Genomic DNA, 15,026 nt, shown 5'->3' on the forward strand with positions numbered 1-15,026 from the left:
TGACTTACAAAGGGACAGGTAAACGTCAGTCCTGCGCCCCACTAGCAGTCCTGCACCCCGCTAGCAAGTATTTTATGTTACCATCTCTGATCCAGTGAAGGGCGTTGGGGGTGCAGGGATATACCCATAGGGCTTATGGTGTTGTGACAGCAGTTTAGGTGCCCCCCTGTCCAAGAGCTCACTATGGGTTGCTTTGGGGAACACTGGAGGTGTGGGTGGGTTGGTGGGGGGGCCTTAGTTTAGAAGCCCATCAAGCAATGTCAAAATTAAAAACCAGTTCAAGGGCTGTCATCTACAATTGGAGCGATGGGCAGCTGGTGATGTGAGAGGTGGGATGTCGTGCATATATTACACTCACTCATATAATCAGTTACTTATGTTGTGCGTTGTGCAAGGATGACATCACATTCCTTTGCATATGTGTTGGGATCAATAGACTTTAGTACACTTTGTGGGTAAGAGGTGGTAAGGGATGCGCTGTTGTTGGCTTCTTTGATGCATGCCCCTGGTTGTGCAGCTCAACAGCACAGCAGTAGTTCTGTATTTATGTAAGGCCTGCATACAGTGCCTGCAAGCTGCATTCCACCAGCTTCAGGGCCCTATAAGTAACTGTCACCCCCGCAATGTAAAACATTTTTTTTTGGTCTTGGTAGACATAAGACAATAGTGGTGTACATCCAAAGATCAACCATGAAACTGAACCTCTCTCTTGTCATATATGATTCCCGGTATGTTTCCCTTGGCAACCGCAGGCTATACGCGCCAGCATTGCAAAGCCAATAGTCCTGACTACTGTGCCAATTAATGCAAAAACAGGCATTCACTAATGATGTTTACATGCAAAAGAAAAGGTTGTCCGAGGATGGAAAACCCTAGATCAGTTGAGCCCATTTTTTGTCCCAGGTAAATTCATTACAGCCAGAGACAGTGGACTGGACTATTATCCTTGGCTGATTCACTTGATTTGGAACTCTTGACCCCCTTAAATGGTGTCTGCCCCGGAACCTGATGAACAAAGGAGAGGAGAGCTTTGGAAACAGCGCCTAGATCATTCAACTAGTTCTGGACTCCTTCTATGTCTGACGACCCTGAACAAACTGATCAGCTAAAGTTGTCCACCACTACGTGCTGCTGGCATCTGTTGTGGGAATTATGAGATGCGGGGAAGCAGGAGGCATTCTGTAGATAGATGAGTTAAAACCAATCATCTCTGGAGCTATTATCTCATATTTGTCCAATCGGGAGCCTCGGTGACCCAACAGGTAGATCACTAAGAGATGAAGATGCAGCTGGGCCCAAGGAACCAAGACTAGGGAACCTGCCATGTCTCCCTGAACTCTCAGGCAATCCCAGGCTGATGCCTTGGGAAGCTGCAATAGCTCTACCAAAGCTTCATCAAAAAGTGAGTATTACTGAGGAGGAAAGAATTGAATTTCGAAATTTGTTCTAAATTTTGCATATTTGAACTTCAGATTCTATGCTGGATTCAGATGTGACTTGTCAGATTCAGAAGACATCCATCCATCCTTAGAATTGTGTACACCTGATAAACAACTTCCATTTCCTTTAAAAAAAACAGTTGACACTTTAGCCAATGTTAAAGCCATGGGAAGAGCAACAGTTTTTTAGCATGATGAACACCCATCATTGACCTTGGTGGAAATTCCTGGGGCATAAGCTAGTCTAAATGGAAGGAGTCAGAACTGGAAGTGTAATGCCATCCCACAAATCCAGAAAAACTTCATGGCGCTTGAATGAATGATGATATGTAAGTTAGTGTCCATTAGGTGTAAGGAGATGAGGAAATCACCCAGAAAGATGAATGGTAGAGCGGTTTGATGCGTTACTATCCTGAAAGGTTGATAAGGGAAGAAGGCGATTACTATGTTTAGATCTAAACTTGAGAAAAATATGAACACGGTTGAGCAAGAAACATTATAGGTAAAGAGCAAAGACTTTGCTCCTGTTTTAGGACTGGCATAGTTTAATCTTTGTGAATCAAGTTATGAGTGCCTCAGGGGGGAAATGAGAAACAGGAGCTGGCTGAAAAAACTCCCCTAGAGTGTGTTGGAGTCTTATCTGTTAAGTAGTTCTGACTATTTGAGAACCCATGGGTTCAATGCTGAGGTTTGCCAGATTGTACATTAGTTTTATAGCCTCCTTTCGTGATGTGGCAGGGGCAGAGCTGGGGGAGGGATGACAGGCTACAGCCAGGACTTGTCTGCACAGGGGCCTGAATGGTTGTGACTTCTGCCTTAAAGTACATGGCTTGTATCCCTTGAAGAAGAAGGACCAAAAGACCTGCAAATCTAAGTCCTCTGCCTCTAGGAGGAGGATGGAAAGGAAGCAATCATTTGTGAGCTTTGGCCAATTTCTTCACCAAATCTTCAAGCGGTTATCCAAACAAGTTGTCATTATTAAAGAGAAGATGCTGCAGAAGGGCTTTCTTGGAAGTAACTGCCTGCCAAGCCCTCATCCAAATGTGTCTTCTTGATGCCACAGCCAAACAAGAAGCTGTTGTGCCAGCACATAAGCCGTCAAAAAGATAAAACAGATGGTGAGAAGCACAATCAATTCCTTGATGCATCTTCTAAGCTAAGAATTGAAGACATTTCACAGCTGTGACTGAACTGAAACATGGAAGCCGAAAAAGTTCTTTAGAAAGCCCCTTCAACTTTTTTGTCCTCTACCTCAGCAGGGTGGCATCTTCAGATATATTCACATTTTTGTTGCCAATCTCGCCATCTGGGAGTCAATCTTAAATAATGATGGAAGATCCATCTGGCAATCTATCATCTATATATCTTCACATCTTAATTTTTTCTGGATAGCACTTTTCTTGTAGCATTATGTAAGGATAGAGAGTCTGGTTCTTTGTTTTGATACTGTGAGAAATGCCATTGTCATCCTCATGGGCAGAGGAAGCAGGAAAAATACAAATTGTTAGGCAGGTGCTGTATCACATTGGTTGAGTCTTATCCCAGCATGTACCTTTACCTTTGTTCTTCAGCATCATGTCAAGGGAGGTACCAAGTCTACTTTTGTGGATGGAGGTAGCCAGTGGTGCGGCCTCAGCATCTTGATTGATGAAGGACTCCACCAAGTATGTAGAAGGCAAACTGTCCTGTTCCCCTAAATGAATAATGTGGATTACCTCCTCTCCTGGGGAATCAGTCTCCACATTGTGGCGCTTACTTATTCACTTGCGGTGCTCCATGTTGCAGTCACCTGAACTTGGTGTCTTTGCTAGGTCCTGGGGAGAGCTTCCTTGCAGCCAAGTTTTGCAGCTGCCCAAAAACTCTTGCGGGCCACCATCATGTCAGAGAGATGTGGAAGTGGTCCTGGGAACAGACAGACCTTTCTCATGCCTCCTAGTCACTCACTAGATGTGGGTGGGCCATGCACCCCAGGACAGCAGCAATGCATCATTCCCCGCTGTGCCCTGTTGATAAATACCCACTGGCTTGCCTTTATTAAGTTATGAAATTCCAGCAGTGCGATCAAAGTAACAGAGTAAGGCTGCTAGAGCAAGCATATCTGCCAAATCAATGGTTGGGAGAAATATGATCATTACTTTTTATGCAAAGTGGGTAATCTTTTAAAAATATAATGTATTGCTATTACCTTGTGATAATGTAGGCAGATCTTAAACATGCACTGAGACAGAGAAGAAAACAAGAAGAGATTAGCTAAAATTCTTACTATATGTTCACCGGAATGGGAGGAGTTAACATTGGGTTCTTCCACTTTATAGCCAGGGCCTCTGGAATTATGCAGCAGGAGAAGCCCAAATTATGCGTCAGGGATGGGTAAATTATGCAGCAAAAAAAGGCAAATTATGCACCATAATGCAACACAAATTGTAATAGCATTACTTCATTATTTCATCTTTTTTAAACTTGGAAACACTCTCTGAGCATAGGTTGCAACTTGTTAGTACCAACTTAACACCCAAGTATAGCAATAAGCAATATTAACATAACCAGTCCAGCTTTGCAAAGGGCCTTCCACTGCGCAGTAACACGTACTGTCGCATTTTTTGTAACTTTTGAACCGTTTGAGTTAGAAATTTTTTTTTTTGTTAATATCTTCAGATTGTGCTACAGATGATGGATTATGTGGCAAATCAATAATTATGTGAAAATGACCGCTGCCGCAGAATCACATAATTCCAGTGGCCCCGCTTACAACTATCAAGAGTATCGTTGCTCTTGAGATAAAATAGCTAAAAACTGTTCATGTTACGAAACATAAATCATGACGTAATGACTGGTACAAGAAACCTAGAAAAAGAGGTAATTTGTGTGTGTGGTTCTTTTTTTGTAGTGGTAGTGGGCTACTTCCATGGAGAACCTCAATCAATCAATCAATCATTGAATTTGTAAAGCACTCTACGTACCCGAGAGGGTTTCAAGGCGCTGGGGGGTGGAGCGGTGTTGTTGTTACTGATCAAAGAGCCAGGTCTTGAGGAGTCTTCTGAAGGTGAGTAGGTCTTGGGTCTGTCGCAGGTTGGTCGGGAGCGTGTTCCAGGTTTTGGTGGCGAGGTATGAGAAGGATCTGCTTCCGGAGGTCTTTCGTTGGATGCGGGGGACGACGGCGAGGGCAAGGTTTGCGGAGCGGAGCTGACGGGTGGGGGTGTAGAAGATGAGTCTGTTGTTTAGGTAGGCTGGTCCGGTGTCGTGGAGCACTTTGTGGGCATGGGTAAGAAGCTTGAAGGTGATCCTCTTGTCCACGGGGAGCAGGTGAAGGTTTCTCAGGTGGTGGGAGATGTGGCTGTGGCGGGGTACGTCGAGGATCAGCCGGGCGGAGGCGTTTTGGATGCGTTGGAGGCGTAGTAGGTCTTTTGCTGGGATGCCTGTGTAGAGTGCGTTGCCGTAGTCTAGCCTGCTGCTGACGAGGGCCTGTGTCACTGTTCTTCTTGTTTCTGTCGGGATCCACTTGAAGATCCTACGGGGTCAGAGTGTAAATTTCTCAAAATTGTCTCAGGAGGCGTCGTAGAAGTCTCTGCCTCTCAAAGGTTGCGTAACAGCAGTGCTAGAAATGGGAAAGTAGAGGTGCAGGTACTCTGTGCCAGGGTACCTGTTTTTTTCTGAGAAGTGCAGGTACTCTCCAATTAAGAGTATTACGTTTTTCTTGAGAAGTGGAGGTACTCGCCCTCTTAAAATAAGAAAAGTGCCAGTACTCCGTACCGGGTAGTACCGGCCCATTTAAAGCACTGCATAACAGAGGCAATAAAGTTTTAAAACAGCAAAGTAGGGAAATCTCACCCTTCGAAAGGCGAAGCCTTCAGTTCACCCAAGGCGAATTTGAGGCTGCTCAGCCCCTGCAGGGACATTTATCTGCAAGGAACTGTTGGGCTATGGCCTGCACTGAGGGCACAATCCGGGCCACCTGCTATCTATCGCCCAGGACTGACATTAGCCCTCTACGCCAGCAGGCAGTCACTCTGCACTGATCACCAGCCCACTGCCCCCTAGGATGATGGATTACCAGGGTGGCCGGTGCCAAGTGGAGTAATTGCTAAATTTGGTTGCCCGGAGTGGCAGAGGGAACATTTTACACTGCCATGCAGGGCTTCCAAAGGTGCCAGCTTTTTAAAACTTCACAATGTTTGCACTTTGCAAAGATTGTGAAGTTTAGAAAACTATACAAAGTACCAAAGAGTGAGACTTTGCAACTCTGCACACCCTTGTGTAGGTCCCGCTTGTGTCTCTGACTAGATTACCCATTGTGGGTCTGATATTCTGAGTGCAGACACACAGCCCTCCGTGGCCCCTCTAGCTAGATCTGCAGCACTGAGACCACTATGACACAGATGGCACTAAATAGCTATAAAAAAATAAAAGAGGACTTTCTAAACATACCTGTACCACAATATCTGTAGTTAAAAGGTTGTTGCTTTCCCACGTACAACACAAGGGCTGGGCTGCGCGAGAGTCTGGGCAATGGGCAGTCGCGTAATGCGACACTGAACCCCCTGTGGCATTACACCCAACACATAACGATACATTAGTAGTGATGTGGGATACCAGAACCCCTTCCACGTGGGGTGGCACCAGCTACGTGGCGCGACGGTTTGCCACTTAGAGCACAGGGGCCAGCTTGTGAAGGTTAAGACACGACAATAACTTAAGTGCTCCACGGTCCGCCAGCACTTTACATTGTTTAGTTTAGAAACACAAGGTGTTAAATAGAGCAGTCAGCACGTCTAAAGGAACGGGGGGGGGGGACACCGGGTTTAAATTACAAGCCATTTCTCACTCACAGGACCCTCATCATCTCAGCATCAAAACATTCAACACGCATCGCCTGTTTTACTTATCAGTAAAGTGCCTTCTAAAGGCGCAAACTGAACTCACCTTAAAATGTTAGAACTTTGAGTCATTTAAAAGTCCAGTTACATCTTACTGTGTGGAAACGAAGCATTAGATTTAAAATGGGTAAAACGACCTCTGAACGCTCTTTTCACGTTTCCTGATCTCGGCAGGTAGCTCATGTGTCAAAATAGGCATTGTAAATTTGTTACATGCATATGTAACATGCACTGCAGAGATTGTACCGGAGGTAAAATGCGGTGGCGGCGCAGTGCTTAATTTGTAAATAATAACACGCCGGTGCCCAAAGCCCTCCTCTTAAACACGCGGCTGCTGCAGTTAAATGTGCGAACACGGAATACTGAGGCAGCGTAATCCTGAAATCATCTCTGGCCTCTTTAATCCTTTTATAGCCACTCCCTGCCCCCTTCAGCTCACTCTTGCAGCTTTCTGCTTTCGCCCTTTGTGACGCTTTTTCGTTTTTCTCTTCCTCCGTCTTTCCCAAATGTGTCTTTTGCTCGCAGTAAATGCTTGAGGCAGAAAAATAAGCGCCGGCCCTGAGGAATAAGTGCCGGTGCTTAGCACCGGAAACAAGAAGCAGAAATTAAGCACTGGTTTTACCCAGGATGACACATTTTGGCCACACATGTAGGAAAGGCTTCGTGTGGACCCCACTTCCCTCGAGCCAAAACCTTCAACTTGCCCGTATTTCTCCCAATAAGGCGACCTTACAAGATTTATTGTTTATACGTCGTTAACCGTGCAGGCTGTGAGCGCGTTTACACCCACTCAAGCTGTGGAGGTGAACAAAGGACCGTGTCTGCCACCACTTCCATTCATTCGTGCTTTCCTTCATCCATTCATTCGTGCGCTCATTCATTCGTCCGTAGATTCATTCATTCGTTCATCCATTAATTCGTCAGTTCATTCATTGATCGATTCATTCATGCATCCATTCATTCGTCCATTCATTCATTGATCGATTCATTCGTTCATTCATTAGTTCATGCATTCATCCATCCATTCGTTAATCCATTCATTCTTATGTTCTTTCGTTCGTTCATTCATTCACTCGCTGTTTCTGCTGACGGGATCTGACTGCCCAGGAACGCCAGGGCTCTTCTCTCCCCGGCGGTGTCCTTCGCCCCCGCCCCGGCAGGGGGCGTGCTTCCAGTGAAAGATCTCACTTTAAAGCCAGAGACAGGCACGGCTCTGCTCGCACTCAGAGGAGCCCTCCCGACTCCCAGGCTGGAGATCCCGGAGACTTCCCTCCTCGCGAGCCCCCTCTTCCTCCTCGTCTCATTCCTCCTCTCGGCTCCCTGTGTGGATGCCTTCTAGCCCGCCGGTCCAGCAACCTAAGGGAGCCGCAGACTTTCTCCGCCAGACCTGTCTTGCTTCAAGTCACGCAGGGAGGGACTCTAAGGTAAGGCAGAGTCCAGGCGCTGTGCATGGAGTCTGTGCAAATGTCCATTTTATGTAAAACTTAACGCGGTATTTAGCTGGTTTCTACTGCGTTTTGGCAAAAAGGGAACCTACCACACAGAGGGATTTAGGGATTTGCACAGGATCACACAGTGCGGTCGCGCAGAGGAGCAGGGATTGGAACGCCCTTCTCCACGGTGGACAATTTAGGCATCACAGCATGTACTCTCCCCCCGGGTTAGTTTGTCTTTTCTGTGGTAATGGCCGGATTTCAGCGAGTGCTTGCAGACAGGGGAAGGTTAAGACGATCTGCATTTTAATAGGGACACTCGCAGTAAGGAGAGGCTGTTTCATCTTTGTTGCCATGGTGATCACAGCAGGCGGGGGCATTCCTAGGAACTGGAGCATAATCAATGAGGCTGTTGTTGTTGGCATTGCTGGGCTCGGATCAGCTGGGACCATTGAGTGGGGACAGCGTATCTGCTCAAGCACCCGGGTACTTTAAGAGCAGTTGTTACCAGCTTGTTTCAAAGGGCGCCCAGTCTAGGCTGATGTGGAAACAGGGGACCAGAAGAAGAAAAGATTTGCCAAAAATAACACAACGTGGTCAAAGGGGTAGCCGAGAGTTGAGTCCAGGCCCCTGTTTTCACAGTCAGTTTCACCACTACCCCACAGACCCCGTGTCCTGCACAAGATGGGGTGATGTAGGAGCAGCATTTCCACTATGAATGAAGATGAGCTGAAATATAGTTGGAAAAAAAGGGGCGCGCCTTTCATTCTAAGCACACGGGCAGGAGAGGTGAGGGGGTCCAGTGGACTGGAGTTCTGGTTTCTGGGAGCGATTTCGACACTTAACTAAAAGCGTGGAATTCTGAGCAAATCACTTCAGCTCGTGGGTGGTCCAGAGAGTGGTTATGTGCAATTAAAAAATGTGTGATTCAGATTTGTAAAACTCCACATGATGTACTCAGATCTTCTCCAAACCCCACATTCATGCACATCACTTTGTTGCTAGGCAGCCAGGCAGGTTTGTGTACTGTATGCCAACGCACACAGACATCCAGTACTTCAATACTGCAAAGGTTAATGCATGGGTGTTGCTTACATATATTAAATTGATTTCAATGGAAGATGCAATGTTTACCTCCAGGCCTTGGGCCGGTAGCCCTTGGCTATGTTGGAAGGATTGCCTCCAAGAGCTTGGCTAACAGAAACAGAAAACGGGCTTTAAAACAAGAAACTTATTTTATAGGGTTACAAAACAATTGTAAAGATGGGCTTTGGTGGAAGGCGTACGTAAATGTCTATCCCCACCCTTGAAAGCATCTTTCCTTAGGGTCATACCCTGACAAGCACACATAATCTGTAGGGTGTGTGAGATTCCCCAGCACAGGACTTAAGTGTACCCAAACAAAGTGAAAGCTGAGAGGCCTAGATTAAATGAATGAATTAATGGCAATTCATATTCTATTCACTTCTTTAACACCTGACCCTGAACCACGTCTGTATTTATTTTTGATGTGATGGCAGCAGAGCATCTGGTAAGGTAGCTCAGTGGGTTAATGTACATGCAGAAGAAATCTTTATGCAGCTAGCAGGACACAGTTTCCAGTCCTATCATGGTAAATTCATCCTTTTAGCTTTCCTAGATGGTGAAAACAGGTAGATTTTTACTTGTTAACAGGGAGCACTTCACTTCTAGCGCGCATGAAGCCAGATGGCAGGAGCTAGAGGGAGACTATTATTTCTGTGGAGGGAATTCCTTTTTGCAATGAAGAGCGATGTAGTCAGGCATTCCACCTGCCAGGGCAGCCTCTCCAGTAGTCTGTGCTTCAGGGGATGCTCCCTGTGCTGCTGCAACCAAGGTGTACCCTAAGGTGATGAGCACTAATGAGGGCTAAAGGGTCTTGGGTTTCTTGTGTTCTGGTTCAGGGAGGACCTGTCCTGGCACTGCGGTCAGGACTGTACCTACTGGAGCAGGGTCAAACGTGATTTGCATATGTCTGGATCTAAACTGAGGTGGCATGGTGGGTGAAAGATGATGGGCTGGGATGCGGCCCAAACGATTGCCAGTGGCTGAGATTAATTCAAGCATTGCATCCATCACCTTGTTGTTGCTGTGTTTGTGCTTCAGAGGATAGGCATGGCATTTAGAATGTGTTTTGTGGGTATTCCGCCTTAATATCGACTCCAAATACCATGGCTGAAATATTCAGGACCAAAACATTAAGAAGATAATTACAGATCTATCTATCTATCTATCTATCTATCTATCTATCTATCTATCTATCTATCTATCTATCTATCTATCTATCTATCTATCTATCTATCTATCTATCTATCTATCTCATCAAGGTACATATGTATGGAGTTAAGTATAGCAAACCTATACTTACCTATATCTACTTACCTTCTCAGTAGTTGAGTCATCAATATATTGGCCGCAATAGTTTGGCAGCACATTTCGACAACTGTTTCACAGCAAACACGGTGTCTGCAGATTGCACATTTAATACCAGCTTGGATAAAGTCGCTACGCCTCCCTAGGCATCATTTCGCTCCACTGGTTGCTTCCCTGAGACTGGATTAAGGGCGTGTCTCTCTGGATGGTACATCCGGATGTTCATCACTAGGTCCGGCCTACCCACAAGAAAGGTCACAATGCATCAACAATTAAAGTCTTCACTTTGCTCATTTACTGCCTAGTGTGATTCCTGAAATTTCAAAGGAGATGACACCAATTGGGGCAGATATCCCAGAGCCCCATTTGCTCCCATCTTCTTCCATTTATGGTAAAGTCAGGGTCTCTGAAGGGGCGTAACGCAGGGTTTTGCAGCCCCTGCTGTGCAGGTGGGTACAAACCCTTCAAGGGGTCCCGATTCAGCCCCGGGCCAATGATATGGGGTGATCGGGGGACGTCATCACATTCTGCAGGGGAGACCCACCATTTTGAGTTACCCACTGGGCTTCAAAGGACCTTCAGCAGTGATGGAGCCAAGCTGAAGACTAAAGCGTATGAGTTAGAAGAGCAAGCAACTGACCTTCTCCTCAGACCCAGCGAGCATCTAGAACCTCTTCTCCATCCAGCTCAGACAAGCTGAAACCTCTGCTTTAGGAGTGAATGGAAAACCCATCTCTCAAACATCTTGGTCTCAGTAACCTTTCTAGTTATCAAACTCCCAACAAAGACTTCTCATTGCATTATGAAGTCAGTTCAATTTCAGAAAGTTTGTACTTCATGAAGTCGAGCAAAGCTTCCTGGCATTGCCAAATTTGAGCATTGTAAAATATGAAAAGTCCAGATGTAGGGATGATGCCACCTGCCCTGCCATCAGGAAGAACTTTACCCATATAATTCAGGGTTGCCTTTAGCCGTGAGTGGCAGCGGGGAAACAGTGACAGGTGTTACATGGCTGATGTGCACCATCCATTCCCCTCTGGTGAGAGTCTATCTACCACAGATGGCATCAGGGAACAGATGGGCTTGGCTACCAAGTGGCAACAATCCGTTCGCATCTCTAAGTGACAGTGCTACCATTTTCCTCCCACCAAAAATGTTCTTTGGGCCACATGTACGTAGCATTTGGCACTTCGCAAACAGCGAATCAAGAGTTTGTGACGTGCAAAATGCACTTTGGGATGTACAGACCCATTTTTGCGATTCAGTAAACTATTTACAGAATCGCAAAAAGGGTTTGTGGGTCGCAATTAGGAAGAGGCGTTCCCTTCCTAATTGCAAGTCGCAGTCCCATGTATGATTGTTTTGTGACCGTGAATGCGGTCGCAAAACAATCGCAGTTAGCAAACGAGAAGGGGTCAGTACAGGCCCCCGTCCCCTTTGTGAATGGCAGCAAAAATATTTTTTCAGAGCAGGCAGTGGTCCGAAAACTTTTCATATTTTGTTTTTGAAATGCATCTCAAGTTTTCCTTTAAGGAAAACGAGCTGTATTAAAAAAAAAAAACTGCTTCATTTAAAAGCAGTCACAGACATGGTGGTCTGCTGTCTCCAGCAGGCCACCATCCCCATGAGGGTGGCCATTCCCCAGGGCGTTGCAAATTGTGACCTACCTCTTGAATATTCATGAGGTAGGTCATTTGCGACCCCCTTGCGAATCGCAAACAGTGTCATTGACACTGTTGAACATAAGGTTTTGCGACTCGCTAATTGTGAGTCGCTCTGACTCGCAATTTGCGAGTCGCAAAACCTATATTTCATACATGTGTCCCTTTATGGTTTTGTTTAGGTCTGGCGTAAGCAGATCTTTTGAATATGCTAAAGTGATATGTGTAATATACGTATTTAAAGGGGCTTTGAACCACCTCGAATCATCAATTGGTCTGTTGTGTCACTCACATTTTTCTCCTTCTCACTGCAGCACACAGCATGGGACAATGGGTCAGCCTACTCCAGCCACTGGTTACCTTCACTTTGAGTGACTTCATTTTGCTCTTTCACAAGGTGCACATCCGCACAAAAGTTGTGTCAGTTTTTGTTTTTACTTTATCATTTCTTTAGTATCGCCTGAAGTGATAGCACAGCCACTTTGAAATGAGCACAGGGCACAATCTAGCCTTTTCATTTCCTGTCTCCTGCCAATGCTGTTCAATTTCCCTTTTTTGTGTGGCTTGTTTCTTTACCTTCTGGTATCTCACAGCATACAATACTGTGCTCCTGCTCTGGGTTTCACCAAGGGTTCTTTAATAAACTTTGCTTATCATGTTTAATTTACAGCACACTTGGAACACATTAAATTTAAATATGAGTGGGGTGCAATTAGGGTTATAGTTTCCAGTATTTTATACTGTGAACCCTCCTTCCTTTTTTTATGCCCTCCTTTCTTCCTTTCTTTCTTTCTTTCTTTCTTTCTTTCTTTCTTTCTTTCTTTCTTTCTTTTAAATTTTGCTAGGCTCAGCCCAGATCCGGCTCAATGATACCTCCTGGATCTCTAATCCAACTGGATCCCCCTTATGGCCTGCACTGAAGATGGTAAATATCACATGGTTCGATATTTCTATCCATGTGCAAACTCTATTTTTCACAGGGATTGGAAGTTAGCCCTGAATTTATAGTCAAGGTCTGGGTACCGTGAACACCCCACACTTTACCTCTGCCTTCTAATCTTTTGTATACAATGTTTCTAAGGGTCGTCCATTTAAACCATATTTATAGGCGTGGAAAGTGCAATATGTGACGTCATCATGACGCCCAATCTCTTGCCATCAGCTGCTCCATTTCAGAAGTATCGCAGAGTTTTTGAGTTGTCTGTGCCAGGCATGTGCAGCTCATACACTCAACATGAAAACACACAATTGCTATTCTGTGACAGTGTGGTGTTGGTTTAACTGGACTAGCACAAATTTGCATCAGCAGCTTGTTTGGACATTAGCCTCACAAACTGCTAATATAAAGAAGCATTGGCAAAGCCAGTAGGTTTTGCCTCTGAGAAATCTATTGGTTTTGTCAATGTTTATTTAAAGACATGTTGCACAGCAGAGTGTGCTGCTGTGTAACATGGCTTAAAGATAAAAAATAAAAATCACGATGATGCTGGCAGCATTGAACGCATCATATCACTGTTTTCTTTTAAAATATGTTGCACAGCAGCTCATGATGCTATGCAGTATGTGTAAAAACAGCGCAGGGAAGTGGGCGGTTAAGTAGCTCAAGGGAGGTGTTTTGGGGGAACAAAACTGACAGGTGTGGAGTGAAAACAGACAGAGGATGTGGGTAAAATGAACAGCGGGGATAGTAGGAAAGTGGACAGCGGAGGGAAACCGCCAGGGGTGAAAAAGGTGGCAGGGGGTAGGAGAATGTACAGTGCTCTGCACCCTTATAGCATGGTTGGCCAAAACAAAAAAAAAAAGTACCTTCTGGAGATCGCAGCCAGTGGACCAACACTGGCCGCAAATGGGAAGCTGTGCTGGGTCCCTGCTCCACGGCATGGACAGAAGCCTGGAGACTGCAGGAAGAGGTGAGTAGCCATCAGGATGCAGGAATTACCAGTAAGAAGCAAGATTGAAGTGGACACCAACCAATGGTAAGTATTTTTAAGTAATGGGTAGGTTCTCATCCCATTTTAAAGCTTTTTTTGTAAAAAAAAAAAAAAGGCTTTCTCTGGCAGGGCATGCACACTGCAGGCAAAACCTAAATATAAAGCGTGAGAAAGTGAAGAAGCTGAAATCGAGTGTATTTCTGGGGGTTCCTACATTAATTAACAGAGAACAAAATGTTGTAGTGTCTTTGAGTAGTAAATATGCCGGTAGCTGTTTCTTGAAAGCAGTGTATCTCAGCCGGTATTTTGTGGTAAGTTATTTTGTGTGTGGCAATGTGGCAGGAGAAAGGTTTTAGGAGAAGAGCAGCTGAATGATGGCCTAACTGCATTTGTTGTTCCTGTTTTTTGTTAACCTGGGCTTCCTGCGGTCTGTATTAGTTGCTCAGTTAACTGCACAGTGCCAGCTTTGGGCAACAGTGTTTACTATTCACCTTAGTGGCCATGGTAGCTGGCACGATTGTCTTATAACTGATGGTCCAAATCTACGGGCAGCAGTGCCATAGCAACAGCCAATAGTGAAGGGAAGATCCCACCATTCGAGACAAACACAACTCTATGATCCAAACTCTTATCCAGAAGTCACCTGACTCTAGCCTCCAGGGACCGGTTTACTTTTAACCTTAGATTTCCCAACTCACCAACTATCCTTCTAATGGTTATTCCTCTCCATTATATTTAATAATTCCTTATTTTTGTGAAATAATTTAAAACCGTGCTGGTCATTTACATCAGAAAAATGACAATAACAAAAGCTTTTCCCACAACTTTATTTCAGAAATGACAGTCACATAAAATATAGAAGCATTGACAGAAATTATGTTTAAATTGGTGACGTGAATATCTTACATTATTTCGACTAGTTCTTGTTTTTTTCAGTTTTGGAGCATGGAATATGCCTTTTTAAAGAATTGCGAGGTTTACAAGTAATCAAATATTTCGCTGTTGCGTCGATTTAAGACCAACAAAAGCAACAAAGATAAGACTTCCCCTGCAGATCATTTCAAGATCCAATTTCCACTCACACACCTTTGCTACCACGTTTGTTACCCTAAAACGTCAAATGAACCAAGCAAGGGAAAATACACAGAATGCATTGTCACCTGAAAGCCCTCAGCTGGGAACTGTGCCCATGATGACATGGGGTGTGGTGGTCACCCTAGTATAGGAGGGGTGGATTATATAAACCAAACAGCTTAATCACCTGTCAACTCAGGATGGAGTTACTGTGCAAAACTGG

The 15,026-nt window shown here is 45.1% G+C and overlaps 1 protein-coding gene across 1 annotated transcript in view; it reads left to right on the top strand.

The window, feature by feature from the left end:
* Positions 1 to 6,852: 6,852 nt before the first annotated feature.
* Positions 6,853 to 15,026, top strand: part of ENTPD3 (ectonucleoside triphosphate diphosphohydrolase 3) — a 163,086-nt gene continuing 154,912 nt past the window's right edge. The window contains exon 1 of the mRNA XM_069211947.1: positions 6,853 to 7,737. The gene's annotated coding sequence lies outside the window, so the exon portion shown is untranslated. The remainder of the gene's footprint in view (positions 7,738 to 15,026) is intronic.

The sequence above is a fragment of the Pleurodeles waltl genome, chromosome 10 (genome assembly GCF_031143425.1).
Source record: "Pleurodeles waltl isolate 20211129_DDA chromosome 10, aPleWal1.hap1.20221129, whole genome shotgun sequence".
NCBI lineage: Eukaryota > Metazoa > Chordata > Amphibia > Caudata > Salamandridae > Pleurodeles > Pleurodeles waltl.